The 18,088-nt window shown below is 42.5% G+C and overlaps 1 protein-coding gene across 4 annotated transcripts in view; it reads right to left on the reverse strand.

The window, feature by feature from the left end:
- Positions 1 to 18,088, reverse strand: part of ARID1B (AT-rich interaction domain 1B) — a 329,339-nt gene that overhangs the window by 148,155 nt on the left and 163,096 nt on the right. The gene's annotated exons all lie outside the window — the stretch shown is intronic.

Consider the following 18,088-nt stretch of genomic DNA (forward strand, 5'->3'; position numbering starts at 1 on the left):
GCCAATATACAGAGAGAAGAGTGACGCAGAAGAGGTTAAATAATGTCTTTGTAGTCATGTGCCAAGCCAGGGACATACTCATGAAAAGAATCCTGGATCTCTACTCCTGGGCTTAGAGTTTAACAACTAGGAAATTCTCTATTTCTCTGATTTACATCCTTTTAAAATGCCTACTTGCTGCATTATAATTTATACAACTAGTATAACTATAACTAATGTATCTAATCTCCAGTTTAACTTAAGAAGAGTGAAGGATTTAAAGCAAATCAAGAGGGAAAAAATGAATGTGAAGTTTCAGCCTGAAGCACGTTATAATGCCAGAGTTATAAACCCCTGAACAAGAGGGTTTATAATGGAAAGGCTGATAAACTAACAATGATGGCAGCACTTAAATATATTTATGTCATGATCTAGCAACATATGGTATTCTTTCATCTTTAAATTAAAAAAGGGAGGGAAAAAAAGGTGGGAGGAGAGAGAGATAAAGCATTTATAGGAACTAGGAATAATGAAGAAAATGAACCTGAAGTTACCCAATTGTGACCTGTCCAGCTGATTAGGAATGGCAGTAAGAAGCTATAAAATAGCATCTCTTTCAATAGGAGGTAGGGAAAAAAATCCAAGTAAATAAAATCAATCTAAAATGATATGATATGTATTAGCTCCTTATATTAAGCTTCTAATCCTTTAGGCATTTTATAAATATTAAACAATCAGTCCTGGTGAGACTGATAAATATCCATAATATATTTTACAGATGAAGGAACAGACAGAGGGTTAAGTGACTTGCCCAGGGCCAAAAAGAATAATCAGCCATTGGATCAGAAATAACTGTATGACTGCTTGTCACAATACAGTGCCCTACTCAGATGCTCAGGTGGCTTCTGAAAAAAGTCATTCAACCATCAGAAGCACCTTGGTTAGGGTTACTGTGGTACCCATTTAATGTGTGAATGCTCACTTTCACTAGGCTTACTGCTTTGGTACAACATACAGCTACCACCACTAGATAGACCCCAAAACTTGAACAATCTTGTTCAATCTCATTCAGTTTTCTCTATCCAGTATCATAACAGTCACACCCCCCAGATGCTACTTCCAGACTCATTAATCACAGAAGTATAAAGAATTATAAAGGTTGGAAAAGATCTCCAAGATCAAGTCCAACCTTTGACCAATCACCACCACGTCCACTAGACCATAAGCACCATGTCCACTTGTTTCTTGAAGACCTCCAGGAACAGTGATTCCACCACCTCCTTCACCCATCCCAATACCTGACCACCTTTTCAGAGAAGAAATTTTTCCTCATGTCCAAACTGAACTTCCCCTGGCACAGCTTGAGGCTATGTCCGCCTGTCTGTCCTGTTGTTTGTTGCCTGGGAGAAGTCTCTGACTCCCATTTTGCTACAATCTCAGTTGTTCTACTTTTCAGGAAGTTGCAGAGAGCAAATGCTTATTTCTGTGCTACATTTCTATTGTGGAGATTCATTAGGAAAAAAGTGGCGCCTTTTTTTGTTACTGAGTCCTTCTGTGACTCCCTCCTTGAATCCATCAGGGTTCCTGATGCCTTGCCAGTCCCAGTACACTCAGGCTCCCCAGTCCTGCTGTTCCTTTCTCCTCCCTCTCCTTCCCAAGGGTCCCATCTGGGCCGACAGCCCCACTGAGCCTGTGCAGAGCTGCCTGTCCCCTGCCCTGTGCTCTCTCAATGCCACCAGCTGCAGCAGTACCACATGGACAGGATGGCACAGAACCCCTGCACTGACCCAGCACAGACTGTGTGTTTTGTGTGCGCTCTGCCTCCTCTGCAGAGAGGCCACCTCACCATGCAGACCCTCACTGTAGAGTACAGCTGTATTATCAACAACTGGGCTGTGCTAATGAAGCTCCTGCTCTCTCAGGGCCAAGAGAATGCTCATATTGCCATAGAACCAAAACACACAAATTAACATGGCACAACGACCATCGCATGTATGAAACTCAATCCTCCTTTTCACCAACAAACTGAGAAGAGGAATGAACTGTGATATCAAGGAGTAAAGGAGAAGTTTATGCTGGTGTAACATACTCTTAAGTCTCTTGCACATATAGAAATATTTTCTTTTATGCTTAGAAACATAAGGCTCAGAGAGACAGTAAAATGGTTTGGAGTGAAGCTAGTATAGATAACAATTCTAATTAAAAATGTTATTGAACAGGTCTGATAACACCACTTCTGCTTTGCCAAGAATGATCACACCACTTCTGTGATAAGTAATTGTCCTCACCTTGCAGAGGATGCAATGAAACATCCTCTATAGTCTTTGTTATTACTACTGTGTATAGCAGGATACTACTGTGTTAGTCTCCACTTATTTGGATTTTCAGTTCTTTATATAAAAGACAATTAAGATAAGTAAGAGACAAGTAACTGGTGACACCATAAGAGACATAACATAAAAGTATTGAAACAAAATTTGGGACAACATGAGGTTTTCCTCATACTGAGTATCAAAAAACCCCCCAAAACCCAAAATGATTTCAGCCTGGGCCGAGCGGACCCCCCTCTAGTGGGAATGCACGTGTACTTCAATCAGCACCCAAATCACCTACGCAGAAGAGAACATTTCCTTAATAATCAGGCAAGCACCATTGTTCTCCTAATCATCTTCAAAATATACCACTTCCATTCCAATACACAAAAAATGAACAGGACACTCATTTTTAAGACATTCTGATCTTAATTAAAAAGTTATAATTTTATACTTATTTGTGGCAGTTAAACATTTCCTGGTTTAGGCGGGTTTTCTGAGTGTACATATGTAAATATCTTGCGAAGGTGAGGTGATTTTCTTTTACAGTGAAAAATTCACTGCATCATTACAAAAAGCCGGCTTGATTCTTAAATAAAACACTGTTGATTTCATCTACATATATATCTGTATCAGATACAGTAGCTTTCCCATAGGCACTGCTCTCAATCTTTGCTCCAACCCACTTTCCTTTCCTGCAGTACAGTGCCACAGTTGAACAGGTCTGTTTGCCCCATATTTTATTTCTATGTAAAAGCAATTTTTAGTCACTGTTATTCTGGGTTTTTTCCAGTTTGTCTAAAGAACCAAACATCCTTTTTGCTTCTGATAAACGAACTCAAACACACTAACAGTATCCTGTAATTCTGGGCTAGAAGTCTGTTGCAAGTGGTAAGGGGTAAATGATTGGGTAGCATTCCAGGGAGTGTGAGTATTAGCCATACACTGTGGATCAATTACTCATGATGCAATTAGTGATTTAAGCAGGAGTATCCCACAGCTGGAGCATGCCTGACCTGCCTGGGCAATTCACCCCCACCCCCCTACCCCGAGTCTGTTCCCCAGTGCCATTCCTGGTGTATGTGCAGCTTCCTGGGGCTGACCACGATGCTGTCCAGAAGCCCCTCAGGTCCTCCTCAATGCAATGAACTTCCTACCTCCTTGTGCAACCTACATGGTCTCCAAAATGGGCAGCCATGCCCAAGACCACTATTACTCATGTAATATTCTATGATTCAATAGTTGAATAGAATTGCATTTTATAGTTTTTGTATTTTGCAAGATCAAATAATTCATAAACATCATGTCAGCCTGGAGGACCCCTGATGAGTAACGTGTGAGTTATACAAACCAGTTGAGGAGTAGCCCTGAGTCTTTTTTTGTCAGAAGTAGTGAGACTTGGTCAGTATTTTTATTTTGCTTTTCAATAAAGGATTCATACAGATCCAGTTCAACAAGGAATATTGCACTGCAGCCAAGACACAGTAAATTATGAACAGTCATTTTTTTTCCTCCCTGTCAAAGAGAAAAGGAGTTGAAACACAGATAAAACCCTTGAGGTGCAATGCTGAACAAGACCTTTTTGGAACAAAGCAGTACAACCTAGTGATCAGATGACACAAGGAATTACTATGATTTGGTCTTCTTCAAATCCATACTCAGTATTGGTTTGGTCCTAAGCTCAGTCCAGTCCCCTCTTAGCTCATCAAGACTTTGTTTGAGAAAGGATTAGCTGAAACGAAGCAAGAGTCACAGGACGTGGAATACCATTACGAGGAGAAACTACAACTACACAAAATGCCCAGACTGTTATCCAGACAACAGAGTATGAAGAGCAAGTATGCAAGGACAAAACTAACTTACAAAATATACAGGTCACAGAAGCCCTCTCCATCTTATTTGGAGGGATCTGAAAATAAGCACTAATAATCATTTCTGATGCATGCCAATTCCCATATGATATCCTGTTTACACTAATGCTGGAAAGGATCACTGATTTACACTTAACTACCCAGGTAAAAACTTGCAATACAGCACACACTTAATGCTGCTCTGAAACTTGGGTTGGAGCTGCTCAGAGTTCACCTGATGGAGCCGCTGTTGGCAGCTGGCAGGTGAGGGGGTTACAGCTACTCCGGGGCAAGGGACACAGTGCGCTGGAGCAGCTCTGATCAAGACAAAATACTCTGCACGGGCACTTACAGTTTTGGTGGTTCACACAGGAGAATTTGCCCAGCTGGCTGCAAATTTTATAGGCTTTCTATTGTCATTTGTTTGACATTATTATTCTAGGAAAATTATAGCACAGGGCTTCTCTGATACCTAGAGGGTTTTTGCCAACTGCCTGCTTACTAAAAAGGCATGCCTCTGGCACTTCTAAAATATGCTCAAAACAAAACAAACATGTATGTTAATACTTGCATTTTGCAATACTTTTGTTTTCCCTGTTCAGTAACAATTAATCAGTTCAAAAAGGACTCTCTTCCCCATGATAATAAAATCTAAAAAGAATGAGGAAAGACAGGTGCATTCTCTTGTATTACTACTGTCAAATCACCTTCTTGATGTTGGGCTGCACTTCTTGCTCAATCGCGCCAAGACAAGCCACATCACACTGTCCAGTTCATACTCTTATAAACCTTTTCCAGGATAAATGCTCAGCTTTCAAGGTTCTCCCATCAGCCCAGCCACCCACGCACCACCAGTTCTGAACTAGTCTTTTAGACGAAGGTGATAGGAAGCTAATCCAGTTTTCATTTTTCGAAGTCCTTAGTTTATTTCAAAGATGAATATGACTATAGTCATTCATATCTTTATGAAATCCAGTTTTAGCTTTACTATCGCCTCCCTTTGCCTTCCTTTTCAAGTAATTCAGGACTCAGTAATTGTAGCAGATAGTTGTCCTCACTAGAGCAGAGACAAACCTACATGACCCACACTAGTTTTTGGCTATTCTTCAAGGACTCACTGAGGGTGTACACAGCTTCCAATGTACACTGAACTGTGGGAATAAACTTTGTCAACTGCAACAACCCTTTCTCCCTTTTTTTCTCTGCTACCTGTCACCAGTGTTATTTATTTTTAATGGCAATCATGCATGTACTTCAGGCTACGTTTCAGGTCTACAGCAAGCGAGGATTGGGCATGTTCCCTGGGCAATCCTTGAATAAATACACCAAAGACACACCTTTGTTATGACCCTGAATCTACGCCTAAAATAAAGGCATGACAGTCAGACAGTATAAATCTCATGAATTAAGGATAGGTCAGCTGAGATTTCCTCAGTTTCTATGCAAAGGCTGTTGAGACTACTTACTCAGGCCTTTCCGTTAAGTAAATGCCATCTCCTCACACTCTGACCTGCGTAAAAACTAGAAACCATGTGACCCAGTTCAGGGTAATTATTCATTAAATCTGGCATCCACTTTTTCCTAGGCTTTCCCTTTTACTTATTTTGCTGCTTCTTTGTGCTATCAGTCATTTATCTCTTAGCTCAGCATGTTGAGCAACAGTAAAGATCAACATTCTACTTTTTGGATCCAAACTTTTAGCTTGAAATACACAAGTAACAAAATGATCCCTCTTTGAATGATAGAATAACTTTGTGTTGAAAAGGTTTGAAAAGATGTTTCAAGAAACTATGCTGCAGCTCAAATTGGTTATTAATTCTCCTCATTCTCCTTATTAGCATGTACAGACAACATAGTGGCTCAAGGATGCAGCTCACTGAAGCAGCTCTGTTCTTGGTCAGCCAGTGTTCAAGATAAAACACAATGATGACTCTCGTGCTTAAAAGCTGATTAGAGGAACAGATTTATCATGCTCATATTTTTAAACTTTTTCTTAAATGCCAATGTTTTTGGGGAAGCTGATTTACAATAACAAAAAACCCAAACCAAATCAAAAAACAAAACAAAAACCCCCAAACAAATCCAAACATTCACACCTCCAGCACTGTGCCCAACACACATTGTTGGATGTGCTATTGACCGACCTGCTGATATAGTCTCCCTTTACAAGTATTTTGCAAAATCCTGGGAACAAGGCCAATCCCTGAGTAGAAAAAAAAATTAGACTCTAGAGATTAGCTAACTAAAAGCAGAAACCATTGATGTTGTGAGATATAATACTTAAATCAGAATTACATAAATCTGAAGTAATTCAAGAAAAAAGAAGTGGTGTGCTAGGGGGGCAATGGGGCAATTTCTTTAAAGTCCAAAGGACACAAAGGTACAAAAGCATTCAGACTTGCACCAGGAAACAAACAGTACAACTCCCAGACAAACTGACATTTGAGACTGTGTCCATCTCTGCTTGGCACAACCGCACTGCAGGAGAACCTGTGAGACCTATCTGTGAGCACTCTCCCGTCCCTTACAACTCTGCCATAACTTACTGCTCCATAGCATATGAATAGCTGATCATCAGTAAATTCACAGCAGTAAAATGTTCACCTGCTGATCACTAGGAGATGAAACAGGGGACACATAAATATATATATATAATATACACACACACATACACATGCACGTTTTCCATCTGTAAGCAAATACTCAAATTCTTTTATATTTTTCTGACATACTGGTTTATATATATATATATATATATATATATATATGCCAAAAATGTGCAACATGCAATTAGTTCTTTCACACCAGAACACTGCATGAAGCAGCGTGACTGCACTGAAAATGCTTTTGATATTTACTTGTTTGACAATGTAGAGATCAAAATGACTGTTGTACATAGACCAAAATCTCAGAGCAGTCACTACTTAATTTCCTTTAAGAAGGGAATGGTAGATATCATAAAAAGAAAATTCCAACCTCACACATTCTGATATGTGGGAAATCCTGAAAAACTGTCATTATACCATGTGACACAGGCAGTAACAATTATTGCCATCAGTAAGACTTTTATTTAGGTATTGTGACTGCACCTTTTCTAATCCATTTGTATCTCTTACTCTCTTGTTCCAACACAGTGATTTCATTTCAGTTCCCCACTTTCAAAACTGAGAAACATAAAACCTTGCCTACCAAAGTCCCCAGCAAAGGATCCCTGGCAGCAGATGCCTTTGTGTGTTACCACGCTGTGAGGCCGTAGAGAGACTGCTACGGAAAAGCTCAGAAAGGGGTTAAAATATTTCTGTCCCCTCCCAGCAAGGCTGGAGGTTCCCCCTGTGCCAGCTCAGCAGTCCAAAGGCCCATGTGAACACCCCAAACAGACCTGTTCAAAGTCGGGTTGCTTAGCGTAAATGCAAGATGCCACCCATCAGCGACTAGGGAGAGGTACTGAACAGCTGCATTGCCATAATGCTTCCAAATATTCCAGAATGTTCCAGAAAGACACGTTTTAAAGCCACACTTGCCACCAGGCAGGGTTTTTGCTCTTTAAAGCTGCAGCTGCAGAGCACTCCCCCACTCCCTTTACCTATCTCTCTACATAATTACTTCACATACCACCTGTAAAAATGAAAACAAATACAGTCCTAGCTAAAACAGCATGTCTTAACTATCTAACCTGAAAGAAGTCAAACAATTTGCAGCAAAAATTGAAGATAACTGACCAAGGACAAAATCTTCACAGAAACAAAGCTTCAGGTCTCAACTCTACAGCATTCTGTCAGCAGCTTTCTTATTTAATTGAGCCCGTATACAACCAACATCAAAGATACAAAGCTATTTTGTGCTGAAAATACTGGAAGCATGTTAGGAAGAGGTGGCAACAGAAAGTATCTGTCAAAGGTAACAGATGTATCAAGGGCACCAAGCACTGTGAAGAAGGCGTTAATTATCTATGCTGAAAAAGAAAAGGTGTTTGAAAAACAGAAACTGTTTTCAAAAGATTCAACATATTTCTATTGTGCTCTGGAGAAAAAGCTTCTTGCACCTTAGACAACATTATTTTGAGCGTATGGGTTAAAAGATCTTCTTAGGCAAGGAGAAACACAATGTAGGGAGTTCTCTGTTTAGGAAACAAAACCTTTACTGTGTCTCACAACCAATTCCAGTCATAGATTGCATTCTCTATTCCTACTTTTAATGAAACGGGTAACTTACACAACCTAGCGGAATCTTTCTCCTCTTGCTTTACCTGAAAAAAGTGGTGCTTTTTGAAAATAAAACACCAAGTCACACCAAGACAAACTCTATCACCGTAAGACCTACCTGCCCTACATACATCTTATGTTCTTCTATACTTGTTTCCTAGATTGTGTATGGTACTACTTGCCCACAACCTAGTTCTGAGTCAGAAGAAACTGATTTACAATCCCTATGCTTCCCCTCTCCACCTTTGTGTGCAAGACTGGTGAATCAGGACTTTCTGAAGCATGATTTTGAGAAAAACTGTTAAAGCAAAAATTACTCTTTTCACCTTCCACAGAAAAAAAAAAATCAGAACAGATCCAAAAAGAGATGAGCAACAACTTAAAGTAAGGAAAGCCCACGCTTTTATACAAAAATGCAATGAAACTTATTTCTCTGAAGATAATTAAAACATACTACATACATGTCTGATATTGCATACTAGACTAAATTAATGTTGTTCCCATAGGAGTATGATATGATCAACAACAGCACCATGGTGCTCCACAGAACTGTAAATTATGTGGAGAAACAGCACAGACAATTGCCAGCAGGGAGGTAACACGCTCTCAGAACTTGGCCCCTACTTTCCCAACTACATTCAAGATGTTCCTCACGTCCCCTTCTCCCATACCAGTATTATGCCATATAGGGTGGCTAATGCTGACAATATCTGGGCAACTCACCTGGGCATGGTCAGATTCAGGGCACAGGTTTAGAAAGGGTGGTTTGCACAACAAAGTAACTACACACCTGCCAAATAGCCACACAGTAAGAATCCCCTGGGGAATGTTCTGTATTTCATACTGTAATTTGAAAAGGTAAATCTGTGGAACAAAACTCAGCTGAACTGATTCTTGCCAATGACCTGACCTTTTCTCTTGAATTATTCCAGGATGTGTCCCCACCACCTCCACATGAGGAAAAAAGACTGATAAACACTCTGACTGGATTAACTGCTTTAAAAATTATTCAGATGTCACAGCTGGCCAGTTTTTGACCCTTCTGGTATCAGGATTTAAGAGCTGACTGGGAAAGAACAAGTGCTCCAGTCAGTGCCATAACTCCTCCACACTCTTCCAGCTCACAACAGCCATACATTTCCTCAGAACTGAAGGAAAAACTGGCTCTCAAAGAGGGTAGGCAAAAATACAAGCATTCCTAGGAGTCACTTCAGTCCTAAGTAGGGCACATAATAATAAAAGCCTAGATAAACTGACAAAGTGTTGGCTGTTTTTTTTACATTTTACTTGAGTTCTCTAGCCATTGTAATACTAAAAAGTGAACACAACCCCTGAAAACATGTCCTCCAAGAAAACACTTGTTCCATGATTCATATGCACAAAGTCCAGATCTGCATACAGGAATCAATTGGGTTTCTGGAATGCTTGAACTACTTACACAAATCAGTACTTTTGCTAACACAAGCAAGTGCACAACGTGTGGTTCCCCAGATCACTTCAGCATTTCACTTTTTTGCTACAGCCACAAACAAAGTAATTTAAGTTCAAATTCTTCTCAAAGTTACTTCCAGCAAATAGTGCCTTACTTATAAAAGCCTGATTAATTGAAGAATCTTGGCTACAGAATTCAATTACATGTTAGAATATTAAAAATTCTAGAGTGCATAAACAATGATTATGAAACTCTTTAAAGCGTTTTTGGTATTTTATTTGAACACTGCAATAAGAACTATAAATGTTCTTCCCCTTCCCCCATTTTATTTTTGATTTGTTTGCTGCAGTTTCTTCATGCAAACAGAACACGAATGAGGGAAAGAGGAGAGGAGAAAGGATGTGGCAGGCTATTGACACACCACCTCCTCACAAACTCTGACTCTTCACTGTGCTTTATGCCTGTTCTGTGAGTTTTATTTTGGGCCTACAAGGGTGTTTCTGGATAATTACAGGATACAAGCTAGCATTTTTTTTCCAGCCTGTCTCAATTTCAAAGCAAGCCTTCTTTTCGTTCTTTTATTGTTATTCAAAGTAAAACAGCAAAACAAATCAATTGCTAACAGTCTTGTGCAGTTTTCCAAACTTAGCATTTCTGTACCAGGGTGTGCATATAAGGTAACATTCAAGGCAACAGAACATCTTCAGGCACAAGAACCTTGTATAAATCCTCAACTTCAGTGACTGCTTTTGTAAAGGTTTCTTCTTTATGTACATATATGTATATGTATACATATATACATACACAGAGAATTTTTTTTTTGTGCAAGCACCCCAATAAAGATTTTCCTTGCAACTTTTCCTGAAGAAATAAATCCCAGTACTCACTTTGTTTTCCTATTATGGTAGCTGTGCCAATTCTAACAGCACACTGGCAACCACAGAGACTGCTTTTTATACTTATTTTAAGCTTATTTTACTTAGAATGTAAAGAGAGATTTGAACTACAGTTTCAAAGGTGAAAGGGTTGAGTTTTAATTTCTGAACTGTGCAGTCCTGGCAAAGCTTTTCAACACTTTTATGTTTTATGGAGGCCATTTTGTTTCCGTATTTATTTCTACTAAGATTCCCCTTCTCCCTTAAAATAAAGAATATATCACTGTATTTACAAGGAAGCCAGTTACAGAGAGGTTTTGCTCGTGTGTTATGTCTCACTCTGAGTTTACAAACAGCTGTCCCGTGCATCTCCACTGGATACAATTTTAGTCTAGACAGGGGAAATCCAAGCTACTGCTGCCCAAACAACATAAACACAGGAAGATTTTCAATCAATCATTTTGTTAATAGAAACACGTCTAATAATGTAAGGGGAGGGTGTTTTGGAAGAAAGCCCATTTCAGAGCCTGAAACAGCATAATTGCGCGGTATTGTTCTTGTGCTAGGCAGGGCTATGGAACGACACTCACAAACCAGATTTTGGTGCCGTGGTACATTTCAATAAAATAAGCCTTGTTTCTCCAACACAAGTGGCTTTCAAGACCACTGACAAGTTTGAATTAAATGGTAAACAGACTAAATAAGACTTGTATAGCGCTGGCATTCATCCCCGTTTTGATACAATCAGGTCAGTGCCCACACAAATATATTTCTAGCATGACCATTATTTCTGGTTTTCTTCAAGCTGTTTTACCTGGGAAATAGCATTAAACACAGCAGCTACTAACAAACTAATACCCTTCTTCTGTTCTCATCAACCTGCTGTCTATCTCAAATCATATAAATGTCTAGAAATAAACTTTGCTTTGAATGCAGTTATTTCTATGTTATGTTTTTAGAGAAAAACACTGCGGTCTCCCTTCTTATTTCTGGAGCATCCACACAGCAGCTTCTCAAAATATAACAAAAAAAAGAAGAACACTACAAGGCTTTTCCTTCAAGGGGACAAAGGGAAAAGGCTGTTCTCTGATCCACATTTTATTTTTTATTCCCGAATAACATCTGTCCCTTCATCAAGAGGCTCAATTACAATCCTGATCTCAGATCAACTTTTACCAGTGGGTGTCAGTGTAACAGTGTAATGATATAACGGGGGGAGGACAGGCAGAAAACACACAAAAAAAAAAGATTAAGTTTTATTTTTAAATGCTACTTTTATATTAAAAGTGGAGAGAAAACATATCCTTTCACAACCAATTTCACTGCAGATTTGATCTGCAAAGGTCTTCTAACTTCACGTGTTTGGGTTAACATGCTCAAGTAACTAATTTTAATTTTTGTTTTCCATGTATGTTCTGTGTATGTACACACATGCACACAAACATGAACATACAGTAAATGTTTGGTCTATAAACCTTTTTCACCGTTTTGACAAAGTGAGACTGCCTCTTTAATTCAAATTTCACAGTGAACAGTTAAGAGGCTCTGTGGACCCCAACTTATTAACCTGTGACAATTTAACTAGTATTACTCAAGAGGTTCGAAAACCTAAAAATAGGTGTTAATCTGTGCAGACTGACAGCAACTAATCAGTACCCACCCTATCACAATTTCTGCCCCTCCTACCCTTGAAGCGGGGCAAGTATAGCACAAGGGGAGGAAAGAAATGACAGTCCCTGTGGTTTAGGTTGGGGAGGGTTTGGTGTTTGTTTGCATTTGTCTTTTCTGAAAGGAGGAAAAAAAAAGTGCATTTGGTAGACGTCGGCTTGAAAACTTGTTTCTGTACTAGCAAGCAATGGCTCCCTGAAATCAACCGCTTGAATGTCTACCCAATCATTCTGTCGACGTGATAAGACCCTTTATTTTACTTGCCTTAATAATCAACACGCTTAAAAAACCCAGTGACCTTAGCTCCAACTCAGACGCATTTGAAATTTTACACGCGCAAGTTCTGCCTTTTCAAAGGCTGTTACATTAATTAATAACCTGGCTCGGAGTCTCTCCCCACCAAAGCACAAAGGTACGTGTGCCTGTGCCTACGGAGGTCCGTGCCCTCCTTCCCTTAGCACTTCCCGACCAGGAAGGAGCTGGTGCTGTGCCATGGAGACAACCCTGAGCTCTGTGCTCACTGCCCTCTTTATGAGCACAAACAGAATTAAACGCGGAGCGAAAAGCAGCCCAAGCTGCGGATGGATCGCAGCTGTAGCCCTGCCCTGCAACCAGACCCTGCAGAAGTGGGTTAAGTGAAGCGCCAGGACAGCTCCAACACTGAACTCTCAAATTAAAAATAAACACCGAAGTAGGTTAGGTCTTTCCGTATATAACTCGCACTGCCTGGGATATGCCGCGTTCTGTGAAGAGGGAAGAAAAGGTATCTTTGCGAGCGAGCCAGCCACCGCCGGGCAGATTAGCAGGAAGTACGGAAATAATGCACAACTCTGTTGCAGCCATTGTTAACAGAAGGAAGTAAACAAGGCCGGGCCCAGGGCGGTTTGTGCGTGGCAGGAGCGGGGAGCGAACAGAGAACAGGGAACAGAGGAGCCCATCGGGCCGGGCCGGGCTCGCAAATGGCGGCGCCAATGGCGGCCCCCGCGTCCCTCCCCGGACCTGTTTTCGAGCGAGTGGCAACTCATCCGGCCCCAAAGTTACACATTAAAAAGGGAGCGGGCGAAGTGTGGGGAAAAGAGGTCGTGAGGGACGAGGGGGATGGGAGCCGGGAAGAGCGGTGAGGGCGGAGCTGCGGCACAGCAAGGGCACAGCGAGCGGCGCTACCACTGGCCGTGCGACCTTTCATTTTGGGCTCTCTCCCGGGCCAGCACAAACTTCCCCTCGCCGTGTTCTCCCGCTCTCTCACTCCTCTCGGGAAAAGACCTGTATCCTGGGTATCTATTCCTCTCACATAAGGTGTAAAAAAGAAAATAAGGGGAAAAAAAATCCCCCGAAGGCCAAGCAGACCCCAGCCGCAGGGGCAGGGCTGACACGACCGGGCTCCTTTCTCTCGCTCTCCGAGTTCCCAAGTTTCCGTATTTCGGCCGCCTCCAGCTTTCGCTGCTCTTTGGGCCACTCCGAGGCATTAAGCAGGGCACTACCAGGCGGGGGCCGGGGGAGGAGGGCGGCCCTGGGCAAGGAGCGGCCGCTGCCTTTCGCCTGGGCCCGCTGCTGCCCTCGCTCGCCATCCTCCTCCTCCTCCTCCTCCTCCCTGGCGCGCGTGTGGGTTCACAAAGGCACATCTGTGCGTGTCGGAGGCCGGCCTGACGTGTTCTCCGCTCGCAGCAGCTGCGGTTTCTGAGGAAACAAGGCTGATTTTCTAGTCAGGCTGGAAGGGCTTTTTTTTTCCCTCCCTCCCCCCGTTCCAAGCGCCTACGTGCGGGGGAGGGGAGCGGGAGCGGCGGGGGGGAGGATGGAGCGGAGCAGGAGCAGGATCAGGCGCGGACAGCCGAGCCGAGCCCGCGCCGCAGCGGAGCCGCCGGGGGAGGGGCCGCGCGCGGCCTGCCGGGAATGTGCCGGGAATGGCTCGGCGTTCCCAGGGCGGCTCGCGGTGTCGCAATCCCGCTCTCTCCCTCTGCCTCCGCTGGGTTGTTTTCCTTAAAGCTGCAAGCCCTGCAGCGGCGCGGGTGCTGCGCGGCGCTCGGGCCGGCCAGGGGCGCAGCGCCCCGCCTGCCAAACACCCCTTCGGTCCTGCCAGCTTGGGGGGTGGTGGGGTTGGAGGGAAAAAAGCTCCGCTCAGCTAAATCCTCGCACTTCTCAGTGCTGCGGGGCCAGTTTTCACGTTCTCCCCCCTTCATCTCTCTCGTCTCCTCCCTTGCAAGGGAAATAAGGGTCGATGCGACCCGCTCCGGCTCTTAGAGCAGGCGGCACATCCCCGTCCGAGCGGGGGCGCGTCCTGCCCGAGCCCCTGCTCAAAATTACCTGACCTTGCCAAGCAGCACAAATTCCCGTGCCCGGGAACGATGATCTGGGGCGCTGGGCACTGGGGGAGGAGAGGGGAGCGGAGGGAAGGGAGGCGAGGGGCCTGCGATGGGGCGGCCAAAGGCAGCCCCGGGGCTGGGCACAGGTTCGCCCGCAGGGTCGGGAGGGCCGCCCGTGGTACCTGCGAGGCGAGAGAAGACACGGAGATTAATTAAACTTGGAGGCCGTGCAGTAAAGCTGGAGCCAACAAGGACGTGCCAGGCAGAGATCAAATGTTCCGAGTTTAAAAGGAGCGCAGCCCTTGAGCTCCCCCGTCCTACCCCCCCGCGTAACCAGAAATTACAGGCGCGGAGGGAGGACAGGGTGGGAACTGCTGCTGCTGCTCTGGCCAGGCCGGGAAGAAGAAAGAGGAGACCAGGTTAAAATGCACATGGAAAGAGTTTTGCCGACGTCGGTAAATAAACTAGTAATTGACTGTAATAGCAAAGGTGAAAGATAAACATTTGGGCTCTTTGTTCTGATACTAGAAGTGTCAAATAAAACTTTAATCCCTTGTAGCTGTTTATTTTTAAAATGTCCAAACATTTTCCTGTGCACACACCATAACAAATTAATATTACTGATGTTTAGCACTTGAGATCACCGTAGACAAGCAAGGAATTGATTCTGAGATACAAAAGCTAATGTTACAAATTTTCCGACCTTGATTGCTTGCTATTAGGTACCTATGTTCATATTTAGTCACTGAAATAATTGGCCTAATTTTCAGATATGATAAGCACTTACATTTTCAATTAATTTCACATCTCTGAAAATTAGGCCATTACATATCTAAATTTGACCAAGGTTTGAAAATTCTGGTTGTAACACTGAAACAGGAAAAAAACCCCAGAGTGATTACAACCAAATTCTGGCATAATTACTTAACATTAAATATGGAGAGACTAGAAAAGGAAACAGCAAACAAAGCCCACATTTATAAATCGTCAGGACTGACCCCAAAGATTTGGCCATATTAATCACATTTAATGCACATTTTCCACAAAGGAATTAAAGGGGGGGAAAGCACTTTTGCTTTAAAGAGAAAAGACAAACTGGATAAAAACTGCATGTGCAATATATCCTCCTCTTAATCTAATTTAACTGTTACTTCTCGCTGCACAAGGGCTGTTTTTCCCACAATCTGAAGTAAACCTTTCTGCAACTGTGTGCAAGCAAGGCACAGGGGTGGCTCTACAGATGAGTATTAGAGGGGGGAAAAGGATTCTTGCGAAACGCCAAAAATAATCATGTTTTTTTGCTTTCTGCCAGAACTGGAGTCAGTCTCACCAAGAGGAAGCACTCAAAAATACTGTGTTTGGGCTCAAAACACGGAAAAAAAGCTTTAAAGAATATGAAACTTTCAGGAAACAACTTTGTTTTTGTACATCTTCTCTTTTTTGAACCTGTAGAGTAGGTGCTTAGATCATTATTCGCACGTCCCTCCCCCCGATTTTACAAGAGCTAAAAAATGCCCCCCTACAAGCACTGGAATGTAGAAACTGAAGGGTTTTGTTGTTGTTGCTTCATCTTCTGAAATTATCCGAGAAACAAAAATCCAGTCCCTGCTCCATCCTCATCTCCTCTTCCCCCCTACCCTCCCCATGAAGACCCTGAGCAAACTCCCGAGGCCGCACACCCAGGGGAGCACTCCCGGCCGCTCCTGCCTCCGCCTCAGCCCCGTGCAGGGCAGCAGCAACAGTGGCTCCTTCTGCAGTGGTCCCCTAAAAAGGTGACCTGCTGTAATCGTTAGGTAGTATCTTCAGCTCGATCTAATAAATCCTTTATGCAGGGGGAAAAAGGGTTGCAGTGGCTTTGACAGTACTGGAGCTCCTTGTTGTATACAGGTCTCCTACGTATATAGACTGCAGGAGAGAATTCATAGTTCTTTTCTGAACTTCTGTCCCAGCCCTGCACTGCAGTCGGGGAAGCAGCAAGCAAGGGAGAGCTGAGCACTGCGTTTGGGATGGCCAACATAAGGCAAAATTTCTAGCCACAGTCATGTAGTTCTCAAATGATTTAACAAAGTTGAAGTACTTGGAGGAACCTAAGGGTTACCTCGACCTGCTGAATTGTTTTGAAAAACCACAATTATCTCGTCCTCATCGTATTATGTCATGGTAGTTAACTTGTTAAGAATGTTGTTCTTTGATGACAAGCCCTTAAAGGCACAGTGAAGAATCTCAAGACACTGTACTTGCTTTCCCCTTAAAAGATTTGGAAGGCCCTGCAGGAATTAGGATCTGTTGCTTTGTGTCGCCTTTGCAAGCTCACTAAGAGCATCTCAAGTAATGATCAGCAGAGGGCCAGCGGAATGGGGAGTAGGAGGGGAGTGTTTGAGGAACTAAAAGATAGGGTGGAAGAAAAATCTAGTAAGCTTCTCTGATGTAGGGAGGGAAAACACAAATGAATAGCCACTGTCTTTTGGAAAAAACACCTGCACTTTTATTAGTACTTCAATATGAACAAGTGCAAGTTCACATGGTAAGACCCATAAGCAGCAGATGTAACTTCAAATATGACAGAATAAGAATTTTTTTTCGGTCTTGTACTATGTGGACAGTAACAACAATTGGAAGATCATGCAACTACAGCTCATGTATAGAAAGCAAATGGTCTGCTCATACTTGCAAAAATAGCCCATCTAATATGTAGACTATATTGGCTTAACAACCTTTTCAAATGAAAACACTAATACTTTGTATGTATGATCTTCTAGAACTGCCAACAAGACCATTCCAAGATACAAAGCATAAAAACCAAATGCCATCCGTTTCAGTGCCTGTTAAACAGAAAGTGGCCTCAATTCCTTGAAAATAAGCTTTCCAAAACTCTGAAAAGGCAAGAAAATTCTCTTGCTGGTAACTAAATCTCTATTTCCAAATCTTCCAAGATCCAATAGCAACATTTAACACACACAATAACAAAGCTCTGAAAAATGCTTTTAAAGTTCTGAGACAGCCTGTACTGCCTCATAGGAATTATTCACATCGCTTTGCACGCTGTGGAAGACTTGAAAGGGAAAATAAGGTATATATGCATAAGTATTTGACATACTGGTCCAAGCCGCTAAAAACATATGAAAATATAGAACATGTGAAAGGAGCCAACCCAGATGAATGCCTGTATGATTAGATGAGTGCTGCCTTCCATTCCCTTCCTTTTACCACTAAATGAAATTGTCATTAGCAGAATGTCAGTCCCAATATCATCAACTTAATAAAGCAAGATTGAAACAGGAGACTAAGCCAGTTTATGCAGTCCTCCAAATGCAGCCCGTATCAGAATACTGTTTGAAAGGCATGGTGCTGCTTCTAGCGGAGGAACTAATAACTAACAGACTGGGCAACAATCCTTGAAGGAAAAAGAGCAAAGATACTTCTTGTGCCATACAAGAACACTGAAAAGCTACATCTGAGGAAGTGATGGG

The sequence above is a fragment of the Pithys albifrons genome, chromosome 2 (genome assembly GCF_047495875.1).
Source record: "Pithys albifrons albifrons isolate INPA30051 chromosome 2, PitAlb_v1, whole genome shotgun sequence".
In the NCBI taxonomy this organism is placed as follows: domain Eukaryota; kingdom Metazoa; phylum Chordata; class Aves; order Passeriformes; family Thamnophilidae; genus Pithys; species Pithys albifrons.